We start from the raw sequence: 20,336 nt of genomic DNA on the forward strand, positions 1-20,336 counted from the left end.
CCTCTGTCCCTTTGTCTTTTCTATCAGTGTAGTAATTACTCTCACGGACAATTAATGAGTAAAAAACTGCAACATGCTACGACACCTGCAGTGGCTCTGAGTTACTTAGTGCTGCTTTAAAGTCATTTTCATTGCAATTGCATAATTGGACAAGCCTCTTTAGTAGCTCTCTTTTGCTTTTGTCAAAAGTACCTCATCATGTAAAAAGGTTGGAGACCCCTGGCTAACAATATGTAAAATTCAAGTGCTTTGTCATTCAGGTGATGTATGTGTTTTGGTCAAGCGATTAATTATGATTAATTGTTAATTGCGATTAATTGTTTGTCTGTGATTAATCGTGAATTAAAGCTTTCACTGTGAGAGCCCTAAATAAACACAATTAGGCATGTCCTCCCAAATCATTCAACCCCACCCAGGATCAAATCAGAATACTTTTTGATAAATGCTGTATTCCCTGCTTCAGGAAAAGAAGTTAATAAGCAGAAATGGTTTTACTCAAAATATCAAGGGAGCGGCAGGATTTTATGCAAACATGATGTTGGGGAAACAGTGAAACACATCAATACTTGGTTCACATTTTGCCCAAACAAATACTGCTGTTTGTTGTGGCAATATTGACGGCATAAAGGACTGAAAAGAGGCTAACACAGGCAGGATTCACGAAGAAGTAGATATAGACCATTTTTATGTTGATAGTTTGGCTCGGGCGTAGCCTAGAACTTGCAACAAAAAGCGCATTACGATGATCCAAACACCCAATAATGGAACAAAGCCTCTCAGACCAAACCGTAAAAATGTGCCCTGTTCCGAATTTATGATGGAATACGTTATAACCTGTGCATCTGTGCCATAGATCTCACCGCCCTCAAAGCCTGCATTAGCACGACTTGACTCCCTCGCGCTTCTTTGGGGCTATAATTATCGGAAAAGTGATAAAGGCGTGATAGATGAGCTCTTGTTGATATGATGAATGGCCATCGGGGAGGGGGGGGGGAACTCTAAAGACTTTTCACAGACTCCATATCTCCAAAGTGACAGGGACCCATAAAGAATACACAAAGTAGCAAGAGATAGGCTTGTAATGAGTCTCTGAAGATTCAGCTCCAGCCGCTGATAATGGCAAAACGCATAAAGCAAGCGGTCTTCAATCACCTGCCTTTGCTCAAACTGTTTCTATCTTTGGCACCTGTGTGGGACAAAAATAGCTCCATGTCTTTTTTCAATATGTATTTATTTATTTATTTATCTGCATATAGCTGCTTTCCTTTGGGTTTAGAGATTATACTTATTTGTGCCAATAGCAGGTTTGAATGCAGAACTCTCTCAGACGACTTGCAACCCTCTCTGCGCTTTCACAACAAATGACAAAGACCCCCCCCAAAAAAAGCCATTTACAGCTGTCTATCCGAGCATATTGACTCCACCTGACAGTTCTATTACGCTTTCCATATCACTCAATCCCCGGTGTGAGATGAGTAGACCATTGAAAACTAACAGCGAACTGCAGCGGGGAAGACATCACCCATTTTGAACTCTTTGAAATCTACCGTAAGACGTAGTAAACCTCAAGCTTCACACACAATATTGTGAATAATCATAGTCATTTTTTTTTTTTACACATGCGGCGAATCAGGACGCCCTTGTTTCTCTGAGCGGCCTGAAAATACAGATAGGCCCTGCTGCGATCGAGATGATGAAACACTAGCGCTGTGAGTTTGGACGTTTTGTTCCCATACGCTGCGTTTTGCTCATGATTTCATTACACCGTCTGGGCTTTTGTACGAGCGCGGGCCCTTTCATTGCGGCACAATGAGGTAGAAGAAAGAAAAACGTACACATTGGTTCTCAGGAGCACAATCAGCGCTGCGCTGTAATATCTGGAGATTTACTTGATTAAGCTCCATAACGAGGAGAAGAGATCCAGTCAGCGGGTTCACGGCACGGCGGTGGTATAGCTGATGAATCCAGGCAAAGGAAAGCCATAAGAGCAAATGGATTGTAATGAAAATGAAGGAGCAAAGGACGACGAGGCGCCATGAGAGGCTCGTTGAAAAGATGGCACCGGATTTCAAAAAGAGACGCTCAATATTCTTGCATAAACACATATCAACCAAGCAAACCTCCCTTACTCAGCCAAAACCTAGAGCGCCCTGAAGAAGCCCCATGGAGGACGGTGAAACATTACGCACTGCATTGTTTTTATTCAATCATTTGTCAGCGTAATGGATTTCCAGCTGATTTCAAGATAGGGCCGCACAATTTGCTGCAAACGAACCTAAATTGCAGTTTGAATTTGAAAGCATGCGGCTCATTTGAGGCAAGCAGTCGTCAATCGCCTGCCCGTTGTTTGAATTTTAGTCAGAGGTTTCATATTAAATGGAAGCCCTTCTCAAACAGTACAGTCTATCCGTATAGATACAGACGGCATCATGTCGCCAAGGGGGAAACACATTTTTTTACTCTTTCTAGCCATTTTCTGGTGAAATATAAATATAAATATTTATCACATACAAATAAAGTCAAGTGTAAATCGGGTCCATATGGATATTTTCTCACAGCAGATTGTTCAGTAGAAGAGAAAAATCGGCAGTCATAGCAAGCGCTAGCTAGCGTTAGCATTAGCACGGTGCTAACACGTAGCATCATGTTAACATACTCAGTTTTTTTTATGCATTTATGGGTTGTTGAACCACTTTGCTTCTCCCCATGTCTTTGTATTTTTATTTAGTAGAAAACTATATTCATAATTTAGCATTTGTTAAAGTAGTTTTAGATTAAGTTTAGATTTTTCTCAAAATTGTTTTCCCCCTAAACTGTTTTCAAACATGACCATATATGGCCGATTTCAGAGATGCCATCTGTATCCAGTGTTGGGGGTAACATATTACAAAAGGAAGGAGTTACAAAAATAAATGACTAAGTAATATAACATATTACTGAGACAAAATACGGGAATATATTACTCATTACAATTAAAGTAACTCAAGTTACAAGTGCATTTTAATGTACGAATGAAAAAACTCCCCCAAATAACATGCATCATGCCAAATCAAGCTGGACACTGGTGTAGTATAAGATCTGCATTTACAAAACACAAGAGAAAAGAAATCTCCTACTGCACTTTTGCTTTGTGACATTTTTGCAATTTTTAGTTTACATTTTGCCAAAAGTCACTGAAACTAGTGTAACTCAGCTACATTTCTGTAGCAGTAATACTTAATACAAACTTATTACATTTTTAAAGCTGTAATCACTAATATATATTAACACTTTTAAGTAACTTGCCCAACACTGTCTGCATTTCAGCTCAGAGATGCTATAGATGCAAAGCCATCGATCTCATGGGAGACACTGGTTAAGGTTGTCCTGACATCCCTCTTTGCTCGTACACTATGGTGCACCTGATTGCTCATGAGAAAGCCATTTTCCGTCAGCCCATGGCGCGGCTCTTCCTGCAGGGCCCCGAGTCTGCGGCGAACAGCACATTCTTTGGCTGCCCGCGGTGTCTCTGCTAAAGGGATTTGTTCAGCTGTTTTCACAGAGTGGCTGCGCTGCAGACCGATGCGTGCGACCAACGGATCTGCACGCTTTTTGTGGTAATTCAAGAGCCAGATAATCACGCTCACTGTTCCCTTCCCCGCGCGACAAGGCCAGTGTGGGCGTTCAGCAATCAAAAACAGAAATCAACAAGAGCACCTTCCAATATTTCACGGCCAAACAATTCATTGTGTTTTTTTAGTAATGATTATAAAGGGCCTTTGAGAGTTTCTCAGACTGTGGCACTGGTGCTCAATATGGTGATTTAACACTGTGAAATTCTTGTTAGGTCCTACTTGCTTTTGTCACAACTTTGTCCTTGGAAAGAGTAAATGATGATTTTATACAATTGTCCTCGTTTGTAAAATGTAAATTGAGTTTCAGGACCAATTTAGTGCTTTTATTCAACAACTGTTCAGGTTCTTGTAGAACAGGGGCGGATCTAGAAAAAAAAAATGGGGTGGGAGGTGGAAAGCGGGGCCAAGGATGATTTCTGGGGTGGCAACACATTTTACAATGTTGAATGTTTATAGCACGTTTTGATTGATCGCAAGGCAATTTTTCCGTTAGATGCAGGCTGAGCCCCCTCAAAATTATACAAAAAAGAAAAAACATTTTGGAGCCACGGGAGTTGGCACCTGGCTCCTTATTAAGCTATAAGTCAATACAATACTTGTCCTACCAGTCTGGCTGACATCAATGGGGTGGCAGCTGGGGTGGCAAGACCTTTACTAGCCACCCCAGTAGATCCGCCCCTGTTGTGGAAGCACATTGCTTAAACTTAGAATGAAATGGAAATGTTTTGTTTTGTTTTAAGGGACTATACGGAGCTTATAAATGGTAAAATCATGTATTTTCCTCCCCCTATATGTTCCAGCAATGTCCTACATTACGCAGCAGCCAGAAATAACAGGACAGACTAGAGATGATCAGCGCTATGTTCATATTGTCGGATGTGCACCATGTCCCAGACACATATCCCTTATAAAAGAGTTACTCCATTTTTCAGATAAAACACACACACACACAAAAAAAACAGGAGTAATGGCTGTTTTTGTTACAGTAACGATAATAATCTTGGTGTAAATTACCACCGCGCCGAAGCCGAGGCCGCGATGAGAGACGGAGAAGACGGAGGGCCCGATGGAAACTTGATATAAATCTGCTACGTTAAAACCTACTCACTTAAAACGCATACATTGGAAATTATGAGGAGTTTTTCGGTGAAGGGTGTGGGGAGGCTGAGGTCGGAGACGGAGCTTCTTTCCATCCATTAGAGGCGAAGCATGAGATCCGCACATAATTCGCTTTCCACATCTTCACCCAATTAAGCGACGCATCCTCATCTTGATCATCATCGGCTGCATGTGTCACGGAGAAGATGGAGGGGGGGAAAAAAGCTCCATTATGCTCTATTGCTGTAAATGACTTGCTCTGAAGAGGGACTGTTTTGTGCATTGTGTTTGGAACTCTAATACAGCAGCTTTCTGTGCATGCAGCAAAACCAAGTCCTTTCACGGTCATGTGTTTGGGGCGGGCATCTGTTATAATTTGATTATTGACCCTTTTTATCGGGAAAGCGCATGTCACTCAACATAAACATTCATGTAAACACGCCATGAGCCAATTTCCATTTGCTGTGCGCTCACAAACTTCACTCACACGCTTATATGTAGCATGTAGTGTGCATAAATGGAGGATTGGATGTGACCCTGAGCAATAAGATTTTTTTTTAAAAAAAATACACATACTATATTTTGGGATGTGTTGCCCAATCTTTATCTTTTACACTAACTTCACCCCAAATCCCCCCGAAAGCTTAATCCTCCAAAATGCTGTTATTTCAAGTCCCCCATTCAACCAAATGTGCAGAAGCCTGTGGGAGTGAAGAAGCAGCGCTGGATATTCTAACTTTAGAGAGATTTAAGTCAAAGATTAATGGAACATTTGGAGATGCAGCATTTGCCGAGAGAGATGGCGCTTCGTGTCGCCGAGTGTTTTAATCGCTCGCTACAAATGAACTCGGAAAAGGTCAGGAGCCGCTCGACGCAAACTTTGCTACTGTCGCCTTAAGTGGGTCTGAAGGAGATTTATACAGCTCAAGAGTCTAAAAGAGGAGCTCGGAGCAGAGACTGTTTATAGATAAAGGTTAGAAATATGGCGCTGAAAAACACAGACGCGTAGGACCGACGGAACGGCAGGAAAATAATGATGCAGCAAAAGGGTATGCATTAAAAGAAAAAAAGTCTAAGCACTCAACATCAACATTTTCTAAACTATTTTGTAGCACCAAGATTTGTTTTATAATAATACATGGCAAAGTGATGGTTGACACATGACTACAGGACAAAGCACAATGCACTTTTTCTTTTTTACCATTATTATTGCCAAAACATTAGTAATTAGTAATTAATGTACAAATTAAAGGTGTACTATGCAACTTTTTACGTAAAAATAAATAAATAAATGTGTGTGTATTAGACCTTTCAGTGAACCAGCTGTTGTATGTGTGGTTATCTTGGTGCCTTCGTTTTCAATCCCGGTGGCTCCTATCAGGATTTATTCTACTTCTACGCTTTTTTAGGGTGTCTGGTATTTTCAGAATGGAATGTACACGTAACCATGGATACAGTTCAATCATTAGTGAACACCTAAAAAATAAACAATTGATCCCGGAGCGTCCTACAGGCCACCGGGATGGCGGGTAAAGGCGCTGTGCTAACCACACAAGCATCCTCTGGGTCACTGAAATGTCAAATATGTATTAATATCAACTCTTCTTTTACTGCACCTTTAAGAAATGTGTATTTTCAATGAATCGTGTTTAAAGGCTTGTGTGAAAATTATGTTATACTGGAGTGGTTTGGAAAGTTACTGTATGTCACTAAGTATGTACATACCAAAATATTGTCAAATATATTACTGTTGTCACTAGGGGCGGGCCATCTTGTATCACATATCGTCATTGCAATAAAACAATATATATATCGGTGTAATGTTTTATATCATAGTGGACGCGATATAATTTATGTTACGCTCAGCTCCATCAGAGCAGCGTAAACACTGACTGTAGAACACGGGGACAGATGCTTAAAAAGTAAAATGTAAAGAAGAATGTAAACTGCTTGAGTAGATCATATTTGAGATTAAATTTGTATTTCTCTTATTTTCTAATTATGATTATGATCGTGAATGATTTTGAAGTAATTTGTCCATTGTCAATTATATCATCATATATATTGTTATCGTGATATTTCTTTTTTATATTGTGATATAGATTTTAGGTCATAGATACAGACGGCACCTTGTCATAGAAGGGGGCGTGGCCTCGCCGAGGGGGAAAATAGAATCTCCCCTCGGCTAACACAATTTTTCACTCCTTTTAGTAATTTTCGGGTGGAATATGAACTTATTCATCACAATAAGGGCAAGTGTAATTCGGGCCCATATGTAGGCTATATTTTCTCACAGCAGATTGTTCTGTAGAACGGCAGAAAAACGGAAAAAAAAATTGCAGTCATAGCAAGCTCTAGCTAGCGTTAGCATTAGCACGATACTAACATGTAGCATCATGTTAGCATTGTCCGTATTTATGTATTTATGGGCTGTTGAAACACTTTTCTCCTCTCCATGTCTTTGTATCTTTATTTTGTAGAAAAATATATTCATAATTCAGCGTTTGTTTAAGTAGTTTTTGAATAATTAAAGAAAGTTTAGATTTTCTAAAAATTGTTTTCCCCCTTAACTGTTTTCAAACATGACCATATATGGTCAGATGTCGTCTGTATCTATATCGCCCTGCCCTTGCTATCAAATTAACCTTGACCTTTACAGCAATACATTTATACATAAGTCATCAAAACTTATTGAGCCGGTATTATTTTATAATCACTTTCCCAAGTACCACAGAATGCACTCCATTTTCATACTATCTTTACACTGTTAAGCCAGGACTGTGGACACTGCATATATAGCAGTGTGTATATATATATATATGCAGGGAAAATGAAGCCAAAATTGCACAAGGTGACACCATTTGAAATAGACTTCTTAGAAAGGAAGAGCCAGGCTTTGTTCATACTAATGAGACCTAAGTAGGTGGTGGAAGTAAATTCGTGGATCTATAGTAGTTCTGACCCTCTCTCAGGAAGAACCAGATTTCAGATAAACCTCCAGCCCGTAAACTAGTCTCTTTGTTTGACTTATGAGCAGAAGCGTCTGATAGGAGATCCTTTACTCCGATGGAAAACTCTTGGACAACTGAGGCCCGGTTACACGGGCGTAAAACGGTGAATTGGAACCTCATTTCAAAATGTTTGCCTCAGTTTCGGTGGCATCACAATGTATTTTAATGACAAGAATCTATCTGCACCCCCTTGAACACACACACCCTCGGTCAGTTTGTTCTGCAGCCGGCGCAACATTTTGACAAATCTTGTATGAAGAAGTGCTTCTCCGATGGAAACAAAAAAAAACACGCAATTGTTCCTCACATCAGTCGTTCGTTGGTGAATTCGTTTTGATCAAAGAAAAGAGCAGAGCCTCAAATCAGTGGCCTTTAGTGTTATTGCCCTAAAGTGCGGAGCGTGGGCGGTGGAGAGCTCACACACAAAAGCAGAGACACATGAAGGTTTTGTCGAGCTACATTTGAAAAACAGTATTCATTTCAGTACAGTGCGATTATTTCTGTCTTTTATCCCGGTGACAATGACATTTATGTCCCCATCTCATGTGTCATTGCCCTTGAACAAGGAATTATAAAGGCATTCATTGCAAAGCGCTAAACATGCAGACAGCCAACAACAATCTTTGCTAATAATAACATATTTCTTTAAAGGGATATTTCAGGATTTTTGACATGGCCTCATTACGTTATCCAGAGTGTTGTTGATTTCTGGAGCTATATATATTTTTAATTCATGCAGTCCTTATGTGAAGACTTAAGTGATGCTAGGCTAGTGCTAGGCTAGCGCATGTCTATGGTAACTAGTAGCCTGCACTGAAAAAACCTCTTCAAAATCATGGGGTAGTCCTCCAAACGTTGCCATATCTGATTTGTAGAAAGCTCCTTTGTGAATTCCAGGTGTAGTAATGTTGTCGGCTGCAGGTAAACAAATTACTGTAGATCCGGTAACTTAGCAGATCACTCCGCCGCTGCGTAGCTTACAACCAGGATGCTGATCCTGCTCAAATATAAGTTTTTTTCAATGCAAAATGGTTATATTAAAACAATTATTCAGTCAACACAGACATTTATATCAGTAGTCTGGTGCTATAAGTGATTTGCCTCAGGTGCACTGACTGTTTTTAATGCAAGCTACTAGTTACCATAGACATGCGCTAGCCTAGCACTAGCCTAGCACCACTAAACTCTTCAAATATAAGGACTGCATGACTTAAAAAAAAAAAAAAAAATCTCCAGAAATCAACAGCACTCTGGATGACTTGGAAATGAAAATGTTCTGAAAAGTCCTGAACTATCCTTTAATAACTTCACAAGTTCAAATAACAATAACAGATGCCACATACAGCGAATACCATAGACACAGGACCTGACTTTGCAAAATCATCACTATTATCAGAAGCTGAAAACCATTACCTATAACTTTATGTTACACCCCATGCTTAACCTGTGCACCTTCCTCTTTACCTTCTGAAAATCATTTATTCATTATAACTTGAGTACAACTGACGTGATCGTGTAAGGATAAAAGAAACGAAAAAACAGGGCAAGTTGTTGCAAGTTGTCTGTAATTCTGATAGTCTTGGAAAACCATGCCAGTATTTCAACAATTTGCTTATGAGTTGTAAGTTTTTTGTTTTAATCTGTTTTATTCTTATTTATGGTAACACTTTACAATACGGGCCGGTAAGTCCTTGGTACTTATGGTGGCACTTACAGTGGTAATTCTAGGTACATATTGTGGTACTTAAAGGATACTATAGTGAGAATTACAAGTTATGTACCACTGTAAGTACCACTGTCATTACTAGTTATTACCACTATAAGTACCACAAACTTACCGGCCCGTAATGTACAATGTTACCGGATTGGATTTTACCTTTATCAAGAGCCTTGTACTGACGGAGAGCCAGTCGGGTAGAACCGTACAGGTAACCCTAAGTGCCCTTTTAGCTGAAACTTCTCCACTTTCCTTGTCAGCAATCTGTGAGCAAACTTCCAGTGGCGTGACGTGCATGTGTGTGTGTGTGTGTCAAATAAAAGTGTCCTTCTCCCTGCATTGGGAGGCTTACTGCTGAAGAGGCAGCCGAGGCTCCTCCGTCCCGCTAACCTCTGCTGATTTCTCCGTTGTAAAGTGCTGCTGACAAACTGCGCTCCCATGAGAGTGCGCACTTGCCCTCACTCTGCCCTGTCGGCTGTTTATCAAACTAACAATGCGGCCATTAAAACGTGACAAATGCCCCGCTACTGTCGGGCCGCAGAAGTCCAACATAATTAAGGGAAAAGGCAGTTTGTTGGGGCTAAAGAACCACAAGTGTCCAATTAAGACGAGAATTTAGTGCAGTATGTCTGAGGTAAAGTGTGAAATGTTTCTTTGAAATGTGCACTGCTAAAACAGCAACGCCGACTCAGTAGCAAAAAGCAAATCTAGAGGGTTTTTTTTAACTATTGATGATACAAACATTTGAACAACAGCAATTTCTCATCTTTATTTATCAAGCAACTACAACTACAAATACAAAGTCATGCAAACTACACTCAAAAGTAGATTCACCAATTGCATTACAAGAAGTGTTGTGCAACATTAGATGAAAGTCTTTCAAAGTTATTGTTATTAACTGCCAATTAACACTGACGGGAAGTCTATATATTTATATTATTATTATTTATAAGATTAGTACAAGCTCCTCATTATTTTTCATCATTTAAATTGCAGAGACAGTTAGAAATACTCTCTATTTGCATACTTTACTGTTGATAATCGAGGATGTTGGGGCGATTCCTCAGTGGGAGACCGTTCATTTATAGGTTGGCAGTTCAATCCTTGACCTTGGGCAAGACACTTCCACTGCCTTGCCTGCAGCGTGTGAACACTGGTGTGTGAATGAGAGTGCGAGTGTAAGGGCAAATGTGGCATGGCGGATTACATGCATGTGTCTCATAATAGACTAGAGCAGTGGTTCCCAAAGTGAGGGTCGTGGGGCACTGAGTAAATACTATGCTGAGAGAAAAGACAAAGGGAGAGAGGGATATTGTACATTCAATTACACAATGGAGATACATTTTTTCACTCAAACTTGGCTGTATATACTGTTTAAGTGGCGCTAGCCCGCAGCTAGCTTTGCCCGTTAGCCTGTTAGCTTCTTCTTCATGATTCTACTAGTGTGTATTGGTGGCTCCGGTTCGGTGGCAGTGAAGTTGCAAGTGTGGTTATCTGGCCAGAGACACCAGGGGGAGATGAAAGACCCTCCAATCATCCCAATAACACTGGCATTGCCCCCAGAGGGACTAGGAAAAGGGATTTACTAAGGTAAACAAGTTACTTAGTATTGCTTTAAGCCGCATTTTGTAATAACACCAAATTATATAATAACATAATATTAAAATAATATTCAAAATGTAATAAAATCTATAATTCATTGTCTAATAAAAACACATTTTTTTTATAAACTCCCTCAACTCATTTTATAACAAAATAGATCATTGTACACTATCAAGCAGTTAGTAATGTATTGTTAAATACTTCCTTCATCCTTTATAAGACAGTTTACTAACCATTGTAAACAGGAATAAGCATCTGAACAGAGAGTTCAGTGATAATGTGCATCATCGTGAGTGTGTTTAAGGTCAGAAATGGTTCAGTTTAGGGAAACAGTTTGGGCATGTTTATAATTGACTCTAAACTAAATCATTGACTGAACAATAAAGGTGATCACTGTTAAGCTGCTTATAAATGAGTAACAAATGTGTAGATGTTTTAGAAATGACAAAATAAGTGTTTACAAATGCAGTCATCATAAAGTGTTGCCGCACATTTCATCACATTATATAATATGTTCAAGCAAAATTTGAAAATGATTACAAAATGTGGTTTTAGCACACAAAGAATTGAAAATTGTATTACATTTTGAGCTGTTATTACATAATTGCAGTATCCAAATTAACATCATTAAACCAGATTTAAAATGTTTTGAATGTTAAATTATCATAAATAGTGATTACATTTTACAGAAGGGTTGTTGGTTGAGTGATTTTTGGGGATCGCAGTCTGAAAGGTTTTGGGAATCTCTGGACTTTTAAAAATCTAGAAATAAAACCTTCAACATTGTGATTTGAGTGACAAATCAGTGAATAACATTGCAGACTTTCCACTGAATTAGCTGCTTTTGCCGTGATGGAAAGCTAGCTGTCACATGTTACGACCTCACACGCATAACCTCTATAATAATAGTAATAATAATAATAATGCATTGGTCTTCAAGCTTTTCCACACACATGCTTTACAATTCGACCAGCATGAACAGTCCTCACCAAGTATGAAAATAATAACACACACTGAACTATGAGCTACAATGAATAGCTTTACTCCCTCTACTGAAAGCCAATGCCGTGACTTTGAACAACTTAGGGCTTAGGACCAAAGCAGTAACATGTCAGAATACGTTCAGTGACAGAAGAGGCCGCGCTCCAGCGGTTCAGACACTGACAGGATCTGTGAAGGATAAAGAGGAGACACTCGAGATGCAAACGCGAGTGAACGTGAGTGTCAAACCATGTCGAATGCACGAAAACCTCCAGGAAAACTCGGGTCAAACATCCATTTCCAAGAAAGACACTGCAGAATAATGTGATTCAAACACACATTGGGGCAAAAAATGTTGAATTGAATTGATGTCTAACTGCTGTTTATAAAAAAGTTCACTATTGTACGTAAAAACATAAGTCTGCTTATTATGCTCTCCCTAGATTTTTTCCCCCCAGACTAAATAAAATACAATATATGTATCACTGTCTGTGCAGCACCATGCATATTTGATTGTTGTTGTTTATTTTCCTCTATCATCCTTCTAGTCTATCGCTAGACTTTTTTCTGATCGAATAGAAAAAATACAAGGTTAAACTACTTTTGCCACAAATAATGTATAAAGCTGAGTTTCTGAACTGCGTTTGAACATCAAACATCTTTCAGCAACTTGGAGCAACTTTCTCCAACTAAACTCAGACAAAACTGAGATCATAGTTTCTGGCCCACAAACACAGAGAGAAAGTTTTATCAGTCAACTTGAGTCTGAACCAAAAAAATCAGGTTAGAAATCTAGGAGTGATCATGGACTCTGACCTGAACTTAAACAGCCACATCAAAGCAATAACATCAGCAGCTTTTTACCATTTGAAAAACATTGCTAAGATCAGAGGAATAGTGTCAAAACCAGACTTGGAGAGACTTATCCATGCATTTCTCAAGCAGGTTAGACTAATGTAACGGCTGCTCACTGTTAAAGCTGCAGTACATCCAGAGCGCTGCGGCTGGAGTCCTGACAAAAACCAGGAAGTACGACCATATTAGTCCAGTGCTCCGGTCTCTGCACTGGCTTCCTGTCACTCATAGACTACAATTTAAAACAGCTCTGCTTGTGTACAAGTCTTTTCATGGTTTAGCACCAAAGCACATCTCTGACATTTTGGGGCGTATGAAGAACCATCTTGGGCCCTGAGAGCTTCAGGGAGGGGTCACCTGGTGGTTCCCAGAGTCAGGACTAAACACGGTGAGGCTTTCAGTTTCATGCAGCAAATATCTGGAACAGTCTTCACGAGGATGTGACAGGCCTCAACTCTGACAATGTTCATATCCAGGCAAACAGTTATTTTTACCCGTACATATGACAACTGAAAGTATTTTATCTGCACTCTTGCCTTTTACTGTAATTGACACATTTTTATGTTGATGTTCGATTGATTGCATCTGCTTTTTTGTAATTTTATGCAACTGTGAAGCCTTGTGTATGAATTGTGCTCTACAAATAAACATGCCCATTGCCTATTATTACCAACGGATACTTTATTCATATCAGCTGTTACCTTCCAATGGGAAAGCACACAAGCCCTGTTTTACGGGCACTTAAAGCCAAATGTTACAAATGCTACAATTGGGAAAAAAAAAAAGTAAAAACACTGTCATTGATAAGTAGAGACATTATAATCCTAAGTGTATCCGCAGTGGCTAAAAGCATTACCCCCAGACCAGGAAATAACATTGCGCTATTTGCCTTATTACCAATGACCATTCAGGCTATAGGGCTGACATATAGTGCCCCTTGGAGAACAAACACTTTAAATAATGCACAAGGAGGAGAGATGCTTGCTAATATCTATTGTTTCGAATGTCTTAAATGGCGCTGAACTTTCTTTCCAGTGCGCGGATGAGGGAGGAAAGGGCTGTATGAAACTGTAGGAGTGCTAAATCTTTAATGAGTGTCTGTCATGATGACGGGGGAGTAGACAAAAGGCGGCCGTACGTAACAACTAAAGCGCAGGGGGAAGCATTAGTATTGTTTTAATGTAATCGTGTCGGCAGGAACAAGGCTGATGGGCCAAAGTACTAAGTGCCGTGAGACAATTGTTGCTGTCACTCGTCAAGACAGGACGGCCACACCGCTTTTGTTTAAGGAAATTGGTTTAGCGGAAAATGTGAAAAACACATACAGCAGTCAGACAAGCGTTACATATGTCGACAATAATGTGAGTAAGTAAATACAATGTAAGGAATAACAGGAAGTAGCGGTGAATAAAATAATCACTGCCATTATTTAAGTATGAAACAAAATGTCCCAACTCCACTGGGTTTTATTAAGTCTAAAACCTCCACAAACATGTTGGTTCTTCTGTTAGTCTGAGGTTAATCTTTTCTCTATGTTAAAGAGGCGTATTATTCTTTTATGCAGGTATCATCATATAATAATAATCTCAAACACATCTTTATCACCATCTTACACTTTGTTGGTAAGAAAATGATCGATCTAAAACAGCCAAAACAAAATATCCAGTCGTTGCACTTCCTGATTTTCCGACCCGCCTCGTCTTGCTCCCCTTTGCTGCACAGCTGTTTCAATAAAGAAAAAACGGGAGAGAAAAAAGATTGTGCGGCTGAAGTGAAGCTCTGGCGAGTGATTTTGCTTTGTGATGAATATTAAGCTCAGAGAGAGATAGCATTTTCCTGGATAATAAGACTTCAGTGCTAAGTACAGCCACTGGAGAAGAGCCAAAGATTACTCAATGATGCGCCAGTGCCTCAAAATACAACTGCAGGTATGCTTTTTATCAGACAACAAAACATGGTAACATGGTAACAAAAAAAAATATATATATATATAACTTATGTGTAATTTTGGGAGCTCTGTGATGAACAGAACTGAAATAAATGACCATCAAAAACATGTGAAAAGTCACAATCTTAGTTTTTAAATGGTTAAAATCAGTCCAAGGACGACTGAGAAACATCCTGTTAAAAACCGTTTCAAAACGTGTCAACAATGTTGTCCTTGAAAATTGACTTGAAACAGAGATATTTAGGCATTTGCCTCTTTCCATAACATTAGTGTCCATCCAGAGAAGAGAGAGGAGGAGAGAGGAGTTAATCAGAAAGAAGAGTGTTTCATAGAACTCGCAACATCTCCGAATCTAGATAAAAATCTGTGATTTTGATCAAAATTAGCCTCCGTTTAGCTTTGATTTCTCAGTATTTCATCTACAGAGCTTAGAGTCTCGCCTTTCAAACGAGCCATAGCGTGTGTCTGTAAACAAAACATGGAATACGCTGTGGTGCTACAAATATCATGAAAAATGGTCTTGATTGAACTTAAAATCCCCAAAACAGTGCGGCACTCAATGTGTTTAAATGCCACTATACATGATTTGTTTTGTCCTCCTTCAGTATATTGTAAGCTGACACGTTTGTGGGGAAAAACACTGAGCATCTAATTATAAAACATTTGTATCAATTTCAAAAAAGTGACTCTGCAAGTTGTGGAATTTGCCTATAAAGTTGCCCCTGTACAGTATGATAAGGAAAGTTAGGAATGAGTTTGGACCACGAGTAACATTTCAATTTAGTGGCTTCCTCTTTCATTGTTTACAATCAAAAACAATGTATGTAGTATATATAACTTGATATTTCCCAGGATTGTTCAGTCCAAGTGTGGGTGGAAGGAACATAATGGACATATATACAAAACAAGCAAAAAAACAACAACAAAAAGACAGAAAAGGTATAATTTAAGTGTTGTAGTAGGCAGTCTTTAAAAAAAAAAAGGCCTTGGCTTGAACACAGTCAGTCACATGCCCGTGCTTGGTGCAGTGTGGCTCTGCAAACTGCACTCACCAGAACTGCATGGTAAGCTCATGAGACGGCGCGGGTCAAAATGGCTTTGGAAAACCTATCCCCGACATTTTCCATTCATAAAATTCCCGGAATGTAGATGAAGGAAATCGGGAAAATAAATCAAGCCGCCTCATGTCTGTGTTTCTTCACGCACACATTTTTTCTTACATCCTCCACGCTGTGATTGGCAGAGAGGTGATCGAGCCATATGTTCCTCTATAACCTGCTACCACTCTCTCCGTAGCCTCTTGTTTTTTTCCTATTGACATAAATAGACAGATTTGCTGAATGTGCCGTCTAAGTGAAGTGGTTAAAATCGAGAGCCTTTTTACGACATGGAAAAATATTCATTACGCTGTATAATACCGACCTCTTGATGGAAATTTCCGCTCACTTTCCCCCTTCAAAAGCAATGACATGACTGTAATTTCAGAAATGCTTTTTTAATCTCGTCCCTAGAAGTGCTTTGTTGGATGAAATGAGAAGCTTTATCATGTACAGTAGCATTGCAGCAGTGACAGGTTTTTCATATCACCTCAGACGATACACAGGCTTTGGAAGAACTGTTTTGGTAGAGAAATAGCCTCAGACACTTTAAATTATCACAAATGAAGGGGCAGTGGAGCAGGACTAAACTAGGACTAAACTACACTTCCTGACCCAAACAAAAAGGTCACACGCCTTTAGCTTTGATTTAGCCTGTATTCGCTGTGGCATTGTTTCAATAAGCTTCTGTAATGTCAAGAGGTTCAGAGTTATATTCATTTTTCACCAAGATCTGTATTGATGGGTTAGGTTTAGGATTAGGGGTTAGGGTTAGGTTTAGGGTTAGGGGTTAGAGTTAGGGGCTAGAGTTAGGGGCTAGAGTTAGGGGCTAGAGTTAGGGGCAAGGGTTGGGGTTAGAGTTGGGGCTAGGGTTAGGGTTAGGGGTTAGTGTTAGGGGTTTGGGGTTAGGGGTTAGAGTTAGGGGCTAGGGGTTAGAGTTAGGGGCTATGGTTAGGGGTTAGTGTTAGGGGTTAGAGTTAGGGGCTAGGGTTGGGGTTAGAGTTGGGGCTAGGGTTAGGGGTTAGAGTTAAGGGTTTGGGGTTAGGGATTAGAGTTAGGGTTAGGGGTTCGAGTTAGGGGTTGGGGTTAGAGTTAGGGGTTAGAGTTAGGGGCTAGGGTTAGGGTTAGGGGTTAGAGTTAAGGGTTTGGGGTTAGGGATTAGAGTTAGGGTTAGGGGTTCGAGTTAGGGGTTAGAGTTAGGGTTTAGGGATTAGAGTTAGGGGTTAGAGTTAGGGGTTAGGTCTAGGGTTAGGGGTTAGAGTTAGGTTTAGGGGTTAGAGCTAGGTTTAGGGTTAGGGTTAGGGGTTCGGGTTTGGGGTAGGGGTTAGGGTTAGTTAGGGTTTGGCTCTACCCAAATCTAAAAGCTTCAACAGAAAAAGCATAAAAATATCAACAAAAACCTGGATGAAAACGCAATAAAAATGTGACAAAAAAGCAATAAAAACGTGACAGAAACGGAACCACAAAGCAATTAAAAATAGCGATGAAAACGCAATAAAAAATGACAAAAACATGACAAAAAGGAGGCAAGAAATCGAAACCTGACTCAAAAACGCTTCAATAATGTGACTGAAAACGCTGCGACAACTTGACAAAACAGTTACGATCACCTTTGTTAAGAGGGTAAAATCTGGACTCTGTGTCGGCCAATCCATGTGTGAAAATGATGTCTCATGCTCCACAACCACTCTTTCATAATGTGAATACTGCCATTGTCATCTTGAACCATCAAGGAAGAAGAAATCCTTTGATGGAATAACCCGGTCATTCAGGAAGTTCAGGTAGGTGAATAAACAGGGACAAATCAAAAGCTACCTGGTCAATTACACTGCAAACAAGGAATAAGGCAGGCTCAAACCTTAAGGGATTGGAGAGCAGCCATCCTGTCCAATTTGGGATCTTTACTGCGGTTAGACTTTCACTTGTTATTCTATACACACCCTGTTGAGCAAATTGTATCACGCGGCAAAGATTTTGAGAATATCTTTGAAGTGCATCTAAAAGAATCAGGCTATTCTCTCTTGTGATTCCTAAAAGATTTGACTGAAGTAGACTTTTCAAGCATCAACGTTAAGAAAAGCACTTTATATTTAGGTTTTCCTTGGTCTTGCTGTTTGGTCAGGATTATCTTACACTACAATTGACCTAATGCACACATTTTTCGTCGAGGAGCAATCAGAAACATTGGGAGAACATGCAAATCTATGAAATACCAAATGAAATAACTTTTATATTTGTATTGTTTGTAATGAATGTGTCTGGAACAGGCCTCTCTTGCAAATGAAACCTTGAGTCTCAGAGGACAAACCTGTATAAATAAAAGATAAAGAAAGACAAAATAAAAAGCTATTTTGCGAAACACCTGTAAACATGGATTTCTACAGAAAGGATCGTCCGTGAGAAATTAATGAGACATATTTTATCCAACAGGAATTTTTGTTACATACAAATTTATGCAGGTTTTATGATGCCAGTACCTGACTGTGACTATCTTCGATACCTGTACAGCAATATTCAGATTCTAGATCGACAAAATAATAAGATACTCTTCATTCATTCCATAAAAGACAGTTTATTTATTGAACTCAAGTGGAGGAGTTCCAGTATCTCGGTCTTTCTTCACGAGTGAGGGACGGATGGAGCGTGAGATCGACAGACGGATCGGTGCGGCGTCAGCAGTGATGCGGTCGCTGTATCGGTCTGTCGTGGTGAAGAGGGAGCTGAGTCGGGGCAAAGCCCTCGATTTACCGATCGATTTACGTTCCCACTCTCACCTATGGTCATGAGATTTGGGTAGTGACCGAAAGGACAAGATCGCGAATACAAGCGGCCAAAATGAGTTTCCTTCGCAGGGTGGCTGGGCGCACCCTCCGAGATCGGGTGAGGAGCTCAGTTACCCGAGAGGAGCTCAGAGTAGAGTCGCTGCTCCTCACGTCGAAAGGAGCCAGCAGAGTTGGCTCGGGCATCTGTTCCGGATGCCTCCTGGTCGCCTCCCGCGGGAGGTGTTCCAGGCATGTCCTAGTGGGACAAGGCCTCGTGGAAGGCCCAGGACACGCTGGTGGGACTACGTCTCCGAGCTGGCCTGGTGTCGCCTCGGGGTCCCCCCAGAACAGCTGGAGGAGGTGTGCGTGGATCGGGAAGTTTGGGCATCTCTGCTGAGACTGCTGCCCCGTGACCCGGCCCCGGATAAAGCGGAAGAAAATGGATGGATGGATGGACTGTTTATTTTAGGTTTCCTCCGGGTACTGCGGTTTCCCCTACCATGAAAAACATGTACAATAGGTCAGGATGAACAAGAGTGAGTTTGAGAGTGCAAGTGTGGGACAAGCTAGTTTTCCATTAGATAGCACTGCACTTTACACACGTTTTAAGCAACTGTAAAGCCTGGTTTCTAATTGTTTTTAACTTTTTATAGCTAGATGTTGCTCCTGTGATAACGCTGGGTTAGTTACAATAAAAGTAACAAGGCTGGTACATTTGAGAAATCTCGTTTACTAATGCGGGCCGGGCTTTGATTGACAGGCCGTTAGCATTAGAGCTAATGGCGCAGCTACGACCGAACTACACCCCCCACGAGGGCCAAGTCCACAGTGAAGATCCCGCCCTTATGCCCTTTTTAGGAACATGCCCCGTCAGAGCTGGGTAGGAGGAGTCTGTAAATCCGCCATGGATTCATGGGTCATTATGATAAAAGGGGAGGAGTGAGAAGACGGAGGCCCTGTCCACACGTACTTAGATATTTTTATAAACACAGATATTTGTCTGCGTTTCGGTCATCCAGATAAATGGCATCATAACTTCGGATACTTTTGTGAATGCTGTATAAATGGAGAGGTGTGGACAGAACATCTGGATAATTAATTGTCTAAACTGCACGTATCCATGGCAACGTCATTAGTTTGACCAATAAATTAGCCCAAGGAGATAGAACGTTGCGTCATCAGTTCTGCAAAAAATCTGTCTTCATACGGTGGTAGAAAAGTCTATGTTTGTGGAGATACGTGCGGACATGGCCGGAATCTATTATTTATTATGCCTATGGTGTCCCATGTGTGTTCATTAACATGCGCTGCACCAAACAAATGAACAAACAAAATACTTTCAGCACCGTAATCGCTCAGTATTAACCACTAAGTGAACAAAGTGGTCTTGCATTAAAAAACAACATGTGCACTGTCAGTACCTGATAAGGAATTACTGTATTAGTGCATCCGCCTTTAATTTTATGTACCAATATAAGCATGCATAAATTAGCATATTGGCTGAAAGGTAAATTGCATAATGGTACTTAGCCTATGCCATTAATTTTTGAATCCATCTTTAATTAGTTTTACGTTGTTGGATTATGTTAGTAGCCGTGTCTAGCAGGCTTTTATAGACACCCACCACACCCAACCTCTGCTATCTTCCCAC

At 40.3% G+C, this 20,336-nt stretch overlaps 1 protein-coding gene and 1 long non-coding RNA gene across 5 annotated transcripts in view; one reads left to right on the plus strand and one right to left on the minus strand.

Moving 5' to 3' along the window:
- Positions 1-8,769, plus strand: part of LOC306960939 — a 58,816-nt gene extending 50,047 nt beyond the window's left edge. The window contains exon 2 of the long non-coding RNA XR_013792732.1: positions 8,621-8,769. This is a non-coding gene — a long non-coding RNA (uncharacterized lncRNA). The remainder of the gene's footprint in view (positions 1-8,620) is intronic.
- kcnq5b (potassium voltage-gated channel, KQT-like subfamily, member 5b) overlaps positions 1-20,336 on the minus strand; it is a 192,724-nt gene that overhangs the window by 72,038 nt on the left and 100,350 nt on the right. The gene's annotated exons all lie outside the window — the stretch shown is intronic.

The sequence above is a fragment of the Gobius niger genome (assembly GCF_951799975.1).
Source record: "Gobius niger genome assembly, chromosome: 3".
Taxonomy (NCBI): Eukaryota; Metazoa; Chordata; class Actinopteri; order Gobiiformes; family Gobiidae; genus Gobius; species Gobius niger.